This window comes from Prionailurus bengalensis, chromosome D3 (genome assembly GCF_016509475.1).
Source record: "Prionailurus bengalensis isolate Pbe53 chromosome D3, Fcat_Pben_1.1_paternal_pri, whole genome shotgun sequence".
NCBI lineage: Eukaryota > Metazoa > Chordata > Mammalia > Carnivora > Felidae > Prionailurus > Prionailurus bengalensis.
This window is the reverse complement of record NC_057356.1, coordinates 66,867,639-66,881,203: the sequence shown is the minus strand read 5'-3', so window position 1 is coordinate 66,881,203 and position 13,565 is coordinate 66,867,639. Positions and strand designations below refer to the sequence as shown.

General features: G+C 48.4%; 1 long non-coding RNA gene across 1 annotated transcript; it reads right to left on the bottom strand.

Annotated features, from left to right (window-relative positions):
- Positions 1 to 357: 357 nt before the first annotated feature.
- On the bottom strand, positions 358 to 7,527 carry LOC122470740. Its single transcript, XR_006293983.1, has 2 exons — positions 7,300 to 7,527; positions 358 to 619 (listed from the first exon to the last, which is right to left on the bottom strand). It is a non-coding gene; the product is annotated as an uncharacterized LOC122470740 (long non-coding RNA).
- Between the last annotated feature and the right edge of the window lie 6,038 nt (positions 7,528 to 13,565).

Here is a 13,565-nt window from a genome sequence, read left to right as displayed (position 1 = left end):
CAGACTGCGAGATCATGACCCGAGCCGAAGTCGGTTGCCCAACCAACTGAGCCACCCAGCGCCCCAAGTGCGTATATTTTTTTTTAAATTTTTTTTTCAACGTTTATTTATTTTTGGGACAGAGAGAGACAGAGCATGAACGGGGGAGGCGCAGAGGCAGAGGGAGACACAGAATCGGAAACAGGCTCCAGGCTCCGAGCCATCAGCCCAGAGCCTGACGCGGGGCTCGAACTCACGGACCGCGAGATCGTGACCTGGCTGAGTCACGCTGAAGTCAGACGCTTAACCGACTGCGCCACCCAGGCGCCCCAAACCCAAGTGCATATATTTTTAAATAAACTAGGTTTAGACTGATAATTAGGTGGAAAACTACAACATATTACCAAGTTGGCTACAACGAAAGTGTTTTAAAGGTGCCTCACGAGGCAGTGTGGAGACCTGAGTCGTGGAATGCATGGCTCTTCAGAAACAGCATCGGCCTGTGCTTTCTGGGGAGGGGCAGTCATGGAAAAGGAGAGAGGCAGCTATAACCCTCAGGGTCGGGCTGGGCAGCAGGGATGCTTCTTGGCTCACGAAGCCTGATCACCTGAGAATTCCCACGAGGGATCGGCGACAACCCCTGTAATTTGAGCAAGCGAGTCATTAGGAAAAACATGGAGGAGGTCGGTCCATCTGAAATCAGCACTGGTAACTGAAGGCCTGGCTGCCGCCCAGCACGACGTGTCACCGAACAGCAGCTACAATGGGAGCATCCGAGGGTCTGAGAGCCTCATCCTGTCACCCTCACCCTGCAGGTTCTGATGACACTAATAGGTGACATTCACTGTAGCTTCAAAGCCCGTTTACATATATTCTCTCACTTAACCACCCAGCACCAGAGAACGATGTACCACACGTTATGGAAAGAAAGATGCCTTACAATTTATGATGGTCATTCTCTACCTTAGCTACATACTTGAAACAAACTGGAGGGGAGTTAAAAATCTGTGATGGCCACGCCGCACCCCAGGCCAGTCGGAACTCAGGGGCGAGGAGCCAGGCAGAGTGGTAGCCGCATGGAGAGCTGCTCTCTGCTCTAACAGTAACTGGGCCTTGGCCTGTGTGAGGGGTGGAAAGGGCCTCTGGCCTCTGGACAAGCTCTGCCTCCCTGCCCAGGAACAGCTGGCCCCGCAGAGGGAGGCACGAGGCAAGCAGCTTTGAAGGGCTTTCTGGTGAACGGAGACTTACTTAATGAAGCAGGAACTCAGCCTGCTGTCCAGCTGCCCCAAATTATCTGAATTTAGAAAAGAACACACGATTATGACAAGTGCTGTGTTTTATTTTAGGTCCGGCAAACCCAAAATCATGGGTAGAAGGAGAAAAAGTAGAGACCCCATTCAGAGTGTACCTCCTCCAAGAATTCGAGAGATTTCTCATTTGTCTCCCTGTCAAGGATCATTTCACGATTCAGAGTAGCTGTCTCTCTTTTATAAGCTGTCTCCACTGTTTACCAAATGGCTGTGCATGTTTTGGTCTATTCCTGGACTTTCGATTCTGTTCTTTTAGTAATCTATTCATTCAAGTATCACTACCATACTGGTTTTTTTTTTTTTCCAAATGTTTATTCATTTTTGGGAGAGAGTGAGAGTGGGGGAGGGGCAGAGAGAGGGGGAGAGAGGATCTGAAGCGGGCTCTGCGCTGACAGCGGAGAGCCCGATGTGGGGCTCGAACTCCCAAACTGCGAGTTCATCACCTGAGCTGAAGTTGATACTCAACCAACTGAGCCACCCAGGTGCCCCCCTACCATACTGTTTTCATTATGGAGCGTTTGTAATGCATTGTAATATCTGGTCACACCCTCGTACTGTGCTGCTTTTTTTTTCGGAACGGGAGAAAAAAGTTTAATCCAAGTCACAAGTTTATCTACTCTAGATTTCATCTTTCGTGTCCATGGTTTGCCCCTGGTCCCTCTTCTCTTTCCTTCATCTTTGGTGAAACTTTGTTTCAAATGACATCTCCTAAGTAGAGGAAGAGGTGGAATGGGGGTGGGGCCCTGGGAGCACGGCCGCAGAAACCTATGCTTTGAAGAAGGGTCTAAAAATCACTGATTTCTGTACTTAAAGCTGCATGACAATCTGCTAGAAATGGCAAAGCAGTTCTGAACAACTGTCATTAGTATCATTTTTTATTGACAACTCATTACATTTTTTTTCTCTTCTCCCTGTGTAAACACTTCAATCCATTGACTATTAATCGTATTCTCTTAGCTGATGTCTCCATCTCTCTTTCCTGCACACCCACACACAGACACACATTTCAGGGCACAGACCCAGATCTTGCCCCATACTCCTCAGGAATAGTGCTAGGTATGGCATGATTCTAGGGCAACATGCCCGTAAGACCTTCTTCATCTCGTTATTAATGCTTCTCATTTCTTTTACGAGAGAAAAATCTTTTCATGGCATAAAAGAAACTGGCAAGCATTCTTGTGAATAAGCTTTGCTTTCAAGCACAGATGATTTTTTTTTTTTTTTTTCTCTTTTGGACAGCTACCAAGCAAAAAGATGAGAAAACCACGGAGGCCACCTAGGGTGGCAAGGTCATAGGAAAGGGAGGGTGGGTATACAGAAGACTCCCAGGACTTCACAATTTTGTTGTGATCTCGCGTCATTATTTTTCTACCCGCATGTGTACAGAGAGAACTGTGGAGCCAGAAAGGTAGGGTTCAGCCTGGAATTATGAGACTTTTGTTTTTCCTTGTTGGTAAACTGGCCTGTTGAGCTATCATTCTACCGTATGCAAGGTGCTGTGGAGAATACAGAGATTTAAAACCTCACGGTCTTTATGATTTCTTGGAGAAATAGGCAACAACCTCACAGAAATACACGCGGAAGGCAAATGTGCTGAAAGATAACACAGGTGAAAATCTGTATGACCTTGGGTACGACGATGACTTTTTACCTACAACCTCGAAGGCGTAATCCACGAAAGAAATAGTTGACAAGCTGCACTTAATTCAAATGAAAAACTCCTGCTCTGCCAAAGACATTGTAAAGAAAAGGAGGAGACGAGACACAGACAGGGATGAAATATTTGCGAAAGACATCTCTGATAAAGGATCGTTACTCTAAATATACGAAGACCTCTTAAAACTCAACAAGAAGAAAACAACTCGATTTAAAAATGGGCAAAAGGCCTCATCAAAGGAGACATACGGATGGCAAGTAAACATACGAAAAGATGCTCCAGATCATATGTCATGATCGAACTGCAAATTAAAACAACCTATTAGAACGGCCCAAATCCAAAACACTAACAACACCAAATGGTGGCGAGGATGTCGAACAAGAAGAAGTCTCATTCATTGCTGGCACAGCCGTGCTGGAACACAGTTTGGCAACTTCTTACAAAATGAAACATCCTCTTACACCAGATGATCCAGGAATCATGCTTCTTGGTATTTACCCAGAGGAGCAGAAAACTTGTGTCCACACGAAAACCTGCACACAGATGTTTATAGCAGCTTGAGTTATAATTGCCGAAACTTGGAATCAATAAAGATGTGGAAGGATAAACTGTGCACATCCAGACAATGGAATGTTTACTCAGCACTGACAAGAGATGAGTTACCGTGCCATGAAAAGACACGGAGGAAACGTAGATGCACGTTACTAAGTGAAAAAAAGCCAATGTGAAACGGCTACATCCTGTGTGGTTCCAACTCTATGACATTCTGGAAAAGGCAAAAGTATGGAGACAGTAGAAAGATCAGGGGGGTTGGTAAGGATAGGGGTGAGGGAGGAGACATAAATAGGTAGAGCACAGGAATTTTAGGGCAGTGAGACTACGCCGTATGATACTCTAAGGGTGGATACATGTCATTATACATTTGTCCCAAACCATCTACTGGACAACACCATGTGAACTGTGGCATGAACTATGGACTGGATGATAATGATGTGCCTGTGCAGGGACAGGGACACACTTCCCTGCTCCGGGAGGGGATGTTGATGGTGGAGGAGGCTGTACATGTGGGGAGGGGGTAGGCGGGGGGGTGCATGGGAACTCTCTGTACTTTCTGCTCAAGTGAGCTGTGAGCCTAAAACTGCCAACTGAAAAATACAGTTGTGTTTGTCGTTGTTGATTTTTTTTTTCAACGTTTATTTTATTTTTGGGACAGAGAGAGACAGAGCATGAACGGGCGAGGGGCAGAGAGAGAGGGAGACACAGAATCGGAAACAGGCTCCAGGCTCTGAGCCATCAGCCCAGAGCCCGATGCGGGGCTCGAACTCACGGACCGTGAGATCGTGACCTGGCTGAAGTCGGACGCCCAACCGACTGCGCCACCCAGGCGCCCCTGTCATTGTTGATTTTTAAAGGCAGTGTCCTCAAACACTGTGAACCTCATCGGCTTAACAAAACTGCATGGAAACGCCAACTATCAACAGCTGCCTCTAAACAATGGAATTCCTGGTGAAGAAAACATGAGTCCCAGACCTAACTGTAATACCTGAAATTGTGAAACTGACAGAAGAAAACAGGGAGAACATCTTTAAGCTCTTGTTAGACAGAGAGTTTTTAGTCAACATCATAAACACTCTCTAGGAAAAAAGATACATTGAACTTCATTAAAATAAAGTTCTGGTTTTTTGTTTTTTGTTTTTTTTGAAACACACCGTTGAAAGGATGAAAAGATGAGTTACAGACTGGGAGAAGATATTTGCAAAAAACACACCTGTATCTGGAAGAACAAATACAATATATATGTATGTGTAAACATTTAATCAAGAATGAGAAAACAACTCAATTATCAAATGGGCAAAATATCTGAACAGAAATTTCACCAAAGAATAGACACAGGTGGCAACTAATGTATACATTACCACGGATGTAGAGGGCGAATAAATCAATGGGGGAGGACAGATGGCCCATGGAGAAGAATTCCAAGTAATTTATACTCTACCCTAAGAGATATGGGGCATAACTCTCCACTAAGTATGGCTGCACTTACTGACTTCTTTCCAAAGGGTCTAGTATGGAGGGGGTGGGGGGGAGTAACTTTGCAGTGGAGAAGGCTGACCAACACTACCTCAGCCGGGTGACCAAGGTCAAAATCAACAGTGATTAGTTATGTTGATGATATGTGCTCTTGACACGCTATGATGAAAATGGCACTTTGCCTCCGTGGTCTTCTTGCCAAAAACCAATGAGCCCAGTCCAATCACAAGAAAAACAGCAGATGAACCCCACTGAAGGGCATTCTACAAAACGCCCGAGCAGTACTCCTCAAAACTGTCATCACAAACAAGGAAAGTCCGAGAAACTGTCACAGCCCACAGGAGCCTAAGGACACTTGACAACTAAATGTAATATGGCATTCGGGATGGGATCCTAGAGCAGAAGAGGGATTTTAGGTAAAAGCTAAGGACATATTAATAAATGCTAGACTCTAGTTAGTAACACCATATCAATATTGGTTCATTAATTGTGACCATAATTAGTGCACCACACTAATGTAATCTGTTCACCATAGGGAAAACTGAGTGTGGGCTATAGAGGAAGTCTCTGTCCTACCTTTGCAATGTTTCTTTAAATCTAAAGCTTTTCTGGGGCGCCTGGGTGGCAATTTTGGTTAAGCTTCCGGCTCAGGTTATGACCTCATGGTTCGTGAGTTCGAGCCCCACGTCGGGCTCTGTGCTGACAGCTCAGAGCCTGGAGCCTGCTTTGGATTCTGTGTCTCCCTCTCTCTCTCTCTCTCTGCCCCTCCCCTGCTCACACTCTGTCTCTCTGTCTCTCAAAAATAATAAGTGAACATTAATAAACATTTTAATCTAAAGCCGTTCTAAGAATAGTTTATTCTTAAAATGCTATTTATAATATCAGAAAAAATAATCAGGAAGAAATTTAACAAAAGACACGGGAGGCCTTTATGCTGAAAACTACAGAACATAGCTGCAACTCAAGGTATGAATACATGGAGAGGTATTCTATGTTCATAGATTGGAAGACTTAATTTCGTCCAGATGTCATATTGTTAAGATGATATCCCAATTATCATCCCATTAGGCTTTTTGCAGAAACTGATAAGCTTATTCTTAAATGTACATGAAATTGCAGAAGGACCTAGAATAAGAAAAACAGTCTTAAAGATTGAAGTTGGAAAATTTATACTGCCAGATTTCAAGACATATAAAATTATAATAGGTAAGACAATATGGTATTGGCATATGGATAACTAAATAGATAAATGGAATAGAATATCAAATCTGGAAGCAAACCCATATAGTATAACTTGCTTTTTAACAGAAACGCTAAATGAATTTAACAGGCGAAAAGAATGTCTTCTCTGTAAATGGTGTTGGAATACTGAATGTCCTTATGGAGCAGAAGTGGACCTTGACCTCTGCCTCATGCCATGCCGAGAAATGAAGTTGAAGTAGGCCATAAATTTAAGTGCAAAAGGTGAACCTGTAAAGCTTCTTAGAAAAACATTCTTAGAACACAAAAGTGTCTAATCATAACAAAAAAATGGATAGATTGGACGTCATTAAAATTAAAAATTTCTACTAATCCAAAACAACATTAAGAATTGAAAACACAGGGGGCGCCTGGGTGGCGCAGTCGGTTAAGCGGCCGACTTCAGCCAGGTCACGATCTCGCGGTCCGGGAGTTCGAGCCCCGCGTCAGGCTCTGGGCTGATGGCTCGGAGCCTGGAGCCTGTTTCCGATTCTGTGTCTCCCTCTCTCTCTGCCCCTCCCCCGTTCATGCTCTGTCTCTCTCTGCCCCAAAAATAAATAAACGTTGAAAAAAAAAAAAAAAAGAGAGAGAGAGTGTGTTTAAGGAATAGATTCTTGTGATGGTGGGCGTTGGTGAGTCCTAAGTTTACAGGGCAGGCCGGCAGGCTGGAGATCCAGGGAAGAGATCTGGTTGCAGTTCTAGTCTAAAGGCAGTCCAGAAGCAGAATTTCCTCTTCCTCGGGGAAGGTGGATCTTTTTTCTCCTAGGGCCTTCAACTGATTGAAGGAGGCCCACCCATATTATGAAGAGTAATCTGCTTTATTCAAAGCCTACTGATTTAAATGTTAATCTCATCTGAAAAACACCTTCACTGAAATATGGAGAATAGTGTTCAACCAAATACCGGGTACTGGCCCCAGCCAAGTTGACCCATAAAACTGACCATCACATTCAGCCAAGAGCAACGGAACATAACTTCCCTAGGTATGCCCATTGGTGATACAGCAAGGAAGCCGCTATCTCACCATCGCCATCTGACAGGCGTGGCAGCTTGCACACACAGAGGAAGAAGCCGTGAACTCACCCTGCAGGTAGGCATGAAGGAGTGTGGGAAAGCTTTTCAGGGGTCGTGACAACTGAACTGAGTCTTGAAGGTTTGTTGCTGTATTCGGAGCTCCTGGAACAGTGCTTGGCACATAGCAGGTGCTCCATAAATATTTGTGAATGAGGTTGGAAGCTGTAGAAAGAGACGTAGAGTAGGACAGTGATAATCTTTGCCTGGCTAAAGAGTTGACTGCAGTGGAGAGTGCCTGGTGGGTTGTTGTTGTTTTTTTTTTTTGAAGTCTATCTATCTATTTTAAGAGAGAGTTGGTGGTGGGGTGGGGGGCGGGGCGGGTAGAGAATCCCAAGCAGGCTCTGCACTGTAAGTGTAGAGCCCAATGTGGGGCTTGAATTCACAAACTGCGAGATCGTGACCTGAGCCGAAATCACGAGTTGGACGCTTAACCAGCTGAGGCACCCAGGCGCCCCTGATGGGTTCTAAACAGTATGGCAGTGTGGAGAACAGACTCTAGAGGCTGGGGGGAAGTTGGAAGGGGACAGTCCAGGGTCTACTACATTAGACCAGGCACAACATATTATGAATAGGCAGTTGACTAAGGCATTGACAGGCCTATTTGGTGAGGGATGGAGAAGAGAGAGATTTAGGGGCCAGGACTGAATGCTGAAGAGGCTCCGGGCATGGACCCAGCTCAGGAAGGACCCTCACACACTCTTATTTTACAGATGAGGAGTCTGAGACCCAGAGAGGGGATGCAACTTGCCCATGGTCACACAGCATGCTGACAGAATGTATTGGGCCAGAACCCAGGGCCTATCTCTGGTCAGGTGCTCCTTCCATGCCAGATGGCCTGTGTCCTGCTCTCTCTTGCTCCCCTAGCCCACCTCGCCCGCAGGAAAGTTTCCAATGTCGTCCTGGCCTCTGCAGTAGGAGGTGAGTCCCCAGGCCTCCTCGCTCAGCGCTGCCTCCGCCTGCAGAAAAGGCCATGGTGCCACTGATGGGCTGGAGAGTCCGGGGGATGGTGATGGGGCAGCGGTCACCCGAGGCTTCTTCTGGGCACAGTCCTTACCCTGGAGCAGCTGCCTGTGATGCATGGCTGAGGCTGACCCTGAGAGGTTGTTATTTTAGGTAATTCACGTTGGAGGGAGGAAGTGACTGAAGAAAATGTGAAAATGAGTAGCTATTGCAAGATGTGTGTGAGAAGTGAACCAGGGAACATAAAGACAGACGAAGAGCCACCTCTGTTATTTTTGCTCCTTTTTATAGCAACCTGTAAGGCAGACTTCTCACACCGAGTAGGAACCCTTAGCCCCTGAGCAGTTTCCTGGCCCCAGCCCTCATCAGCCCCGATGGGAGCGGTGGAGGACGGTGGATGCGGCCGGGGCCGCGAGAACCCGCGTGAGCCCCCAGAGCAGCACCCCAATTCCACGCCCTCCCGGCAGGGCGGGAACCAAGGTTTTGTGCAGGAGGGGTTGGTGGCCCCCCCTGCATCTATTGAAGGGTGGGGCTACCTCCGTCAGCCCCTAAACCCAGGGGCGTGTGCACTCAGCCTGCTCCTGATAAGCGGCCAGGAACTCGAAGGGAACGTTTCCAGAAGAATATGGACACGGTCCCCTCAATGTGGGGAAATACTGACATTCTCTCCCATGTCATTTTGCCTCTTTGCAGAGGTGGGTGGTGCGCCTGGTGCCCTCGGGCCACTGTGAAGTCAGGACAGGGACTGGCACAAGTGTCAGGGGGCGCTGAGGGAGCCAAAGGATGCCCAGCTTTCTTCGGGGGGAATCGCTCTCTGTTCTGAGGCCCGTCAGCTGCTGGGGGGACCACTGCCCCTGCAGCATCCCGAGGCGGCCTGCTTGGGGCCTCTGACCTCCCCTGGGAGTCTCCTTTGGAGTGAAGCATGGATGCTGTGGTTAAAGACACAGTTTCTAGATGAAACGGGTAGTTGTTAGGGCCTCTCATCGGTTCATTCCTGTTGACTGTAGGATTCAGGGGAAAGAGAAGGTCTGCTCGGGCCAGGGCAACGGTCACCTCTGGTTGCAGCTAGAGCTGCTTCAGAGGAACGGCAAGGATATCTAAACAGGGGAGAGGGAAGGAGGAAGGGAGCCAAGGGTGGGAGGAGTGTTTCAGGAAAGTGACTGAATTCTTGGAATAATTGCCATGAGGCATGCAAAAGAGAGGAAAAAAGGCCTTGTCCAGGAGTGTGGGGGGCTCAGCTGGGCTAGAAGCCACAGCCTACAGAGGTGTGTGTCAGCATGATTGTGTTATTTTCTCCAGCAGCAGGCCAGCCCGGAAACAGAAGTAGATGGTGAAATCATCACTGGCTGTGGTTTGGCCAGGGAGGTACAGTGGTAGGACCGTCCTCCCTCTTTTTCCCTCTTATTTGGGACAGGAGGTAAGCAGTGACTAGGTGAGCTTACGTGACTGGCTTCAAGCTGATGGGATGGAAGAGGAAGGTGTTGGATGGGGAGGTTCTCCTTCTCCATTGTGCTGTCTGGAATGGAGACGCCGTGGCTGGAGCTCTAACGGCCATCTTGGACAAGGAGACAATGTGCTTAAAAAACAACAACAACAAAAAACAGCAAGAGAAGAGGAGCACAGGTCCCTGAGGCACTTAGACCTACCATCCCACCTGTGCGCTAACTACTTCTGGATTTCTTTTATGTGAGAGAGAAAATACACTAATGATTTTAAGAACTGTTATTTGGGGTTTTCTATGATATACCATTGAAACTAATCCTAATAGAAACAGACCAAGCATGAGGAAATTGAGGGTAATTATAAGAATGTCAGTAAAGGGATCACCCGTGGGGTCTTAACGGAGCAGGAAAGGACAAGAAGCCGGGGGTGGCCGGTACACTGGAGAATGGGGACTCCAGCCCTTGGCACACTAGCACAGCAGAGTAGGCTACTGTGGGCAGAAGATCTTTAAGAATGAAAACCCAAGGGGCACCTGGGTGGCTAAGTCGGTTAAGTGTCCATCTTCAGCTCAGGTCATGATCTTGTGGTTTGTGACTTTGAGCCCCGCGTCGAGTTCCATGGCGACAGCTCCAAGCTTGGAGCCAGCTTCCGATTCTGTGTCTCCCTCTCTCTCTGCCCCTTCCCCACTCGCACTCTGTCTCTCTCTCTCTCTCTCTCAAGGAAACATTAAAAATTTTTTTAAATTTCTTTAAAAAAAAAAATGAATGGACAACCAGGGGCTCCTGGGTGACTCAGTCGATTAAGAATCTGACTTTGGCTCGGGTCGTGATCTCACGGTTCATGAGTTCAAGCCCTGCATCGGGCTCTGTGCTGACAGCTCAGAGCCTAGAGTCTGCTTTGGATTCTGTGTCTAACCTCTCTCTCTGCCCCTCCTCTGCTCGTTCTCTCTCTCTGTCTCTCTCTCTCTCAAAAATAAATAAGCATCAAAAAAAAATTTTTTTTAATTGAAAACGGGAAGTTGTGGTTAGAAAGTAGAATTTCTGATTTTATGGTTTCAGAGCTGGCTTGACAAGTTGGCGGTCACAGTAAGCACTAACATTGCCTGAATGCTTCCTATGCAGCTGACTGCCTTTTTAAGTAGGTGATAGTGGGCTCAATCTCAATCCCTAGCATAACTCTGGAAGGGAGTTTCTTTTATTAACCTATTTCATAAAGAAAGAAACTGAGGCTCACAGAGGCCAAGAAACTTCTCCAAGGGAGCAAAACGTAACTGGCTGGGTCAACATTAGAACGCAGGAAGCCTGACCCCAGAGCCCACGCTCTCGGCCACGCCGCTCTTGTGCCTGGCCCGCGCTGGGGCCACCGTGCAAGTGCAGAGAGGTGGAGGCCCGTGAGGCTGGCTGCTGGTTGCATCCTCCGGATGGCCACCCAAACCCTCAGCCTGGTGGCCGGCGGCGAGGCGGAGGGGAAGGCAGCCAGCCTCAGTGCCAAACACTGAGTTTACAGACCGGGCTGAGAAGAGGGTGGGACCTTGTGATGAGAGCCTTGAAAGGGTGTGAAGGGCTCAGTCGGGGCCACCCAGGAGCAGACTGACCCTGCCTTGGGCCCTGTGGTTCCGTGGCACCGGAGAGAACATGAGAATCGAGGGAACCAGCCCCCTGCAGAGTGACATCAACACAGAAGCTGAAGGGCGGGCTCTAGGACCCGATGGCCTGGGTCCGGATCCCATCTGCTCCTCTTACTAGCTCTGTCACCTTGGATGGCGCATCTGTGCCCTCCTGTGTACAGGCAGGCTTGAGAATAGCTCCTCCCCTTCATCTACCGTCACTCAAGGGAGATTAAATGACTTACCGGCAGGGAAATACCACGAGCAGTGCCCATAACATGGCGAGCGCCTGTGCTGTTGACTTTGCTGTTCCACAGCCTCTGCAGAGAGCTGGTGAGGAGCTGTGACAGGACGGGGCCAGATGAGGAGAGGTTTCTAGAGTGGACAAGGAGAAGCCACAGGGCTTAGCCAGCTGCCTCCAGGGGAGGCTCTCACCCTTGTCCTCTGTACGTCAGTTTGGACACATCCCTAGGCCTCCTCTCCTAGGGTTACTTGCTTGTCAGGTTTACGTCTCTAATATAAGGAAAGACCTGGCCCCTTCTAAATAAATGCCTCAACACCTTAGGGAGGGGAGAGGAATGTTCCTCTGAACCCCCCAACCATTTGTAGCCACGTATCACCCAGCGCCTGCCCCAGGGTCATTATCCGAGTCGTGTTTGTTGGGTAATGGCACGAATTGCCCCAGCGTTGCCAGCACGGCCGGGATGGGGCCTGACTTTGGTTCACTGTCCTCGTCTTCCCGCCAGTTGCCCTGTTTGCCAGCTCCAGGCCCCGCCCCTGTCCTGGCTGCAGACGCTGCCTTGACCCTGACTGCCCCACACTCTGTCTGGTCCTGGAGGGTCCCACGCACTCTTGGCACGGCCAGCCATTTACTCCTCCGTGTCTGCGGTTATTATTAGGCACCCCTGGAACTCACTCCTGCTGAGGCAGTTTTTGTTAGCAGGTGCCGTAAGGTTGGCATTTGTGTGTCTGTTTAGGAAACCTTCTGGCGAGGCTGAGACGACTATGAGGGTGACGGGGAATCTGTTGAAGAACCAGGCACCTCCGGGCCAGACAAGCCTCTGGGTGGCTGTGGGCCCGGAGGCACGTGCGATCTGCCTCCCTGGTCTCAGCTCCTCTGGGTCGCGAGGGCTACGGCTCTAGGTCGTGCGCCGGCCCAGACTCAGAGCTCCGAGTCTAGCCTTCGCTGTGTCGCCGATCCACTATGCAGCCCCAGGCAAGTCATTTGGCCTCAGTGTGCCTCTTGGCACTAATCTGTGAAATAGAAATAACGAGTGTTGCCTCACAGGGCCCAACGAAAAGAATAAAAATGAAAACGCAGTGACGGTCACATGGGCCACCATGCGCGCGGTGCCCGGCATACTGCAGTACTGTGGTCCGACCCACCGGCCAGTGCTTGGGTAGGTATTAGAGGGTTTCCGCCTCTTGCTTGGATTCACAAAACTGCTGATCAGAGGACCTAAGATCTAGATCTTGGTAGATGTGGCTCCAAAAGTCATGCTATTGCCACTGTGCCAGAAGGCAAAACTGCCCCAACATATCACTACCACCACCACCTGCTCCCCGGGTTTCTGAGAGGCCGGGGGAGTGAGGCAAGCAGAAGAGAAGACAAGGATAGGACAGAGTTGGGAAGGAAAGAACCAGACAGGGCACATGAGACCGAGGGGAGCGCGAGGCGGGTTCTGGGGACCGGCAGTTTCCTCCTTTCCTTTTTCTTAGCGGTAGTGACACGGGTGTCTTCACTTTGTGATAATCCGTGGAGCTGTGTGCCACGATTTGCGTACTTTTCTGTACATATGTTAGACTTCTTAAAAAGGTCAAAAAGAAAATAGGAACCTTGTAGCACATAGTTATTGAGAACAAATGTATTTTTAAAGTTCATACACGATTACTTATGCAGCTCTAATCTGCATCTATTCAAATGACATTAAAAGTTATGTTGAAGAATCTGGAGATACTCTGGTAAAGTTCTCGAGAGTCTGGACCAATGTAAAGATCCCAGAACTGAAATTCTGGGAACTGTTGCCCCCTCCTCGTGGCCGACTGGTTCCTGACATGGAACCCACCACTGGTCACGGGTCCCCCCTCCCTGGATCTTCAAAGACTTTTTTGAATGGAGCCACTCTCCCAGCCTCACGTTGTTTACCTCTGAACATCTGTTATGTCACAGGAAAAAAAAAGATGTGCATATGAAGCTTTGTTCCTTGAGGGATTTCTGTACCGGATTGTAACTCATACTCCTCCCCGCCCTGTCACGTGAAAGACA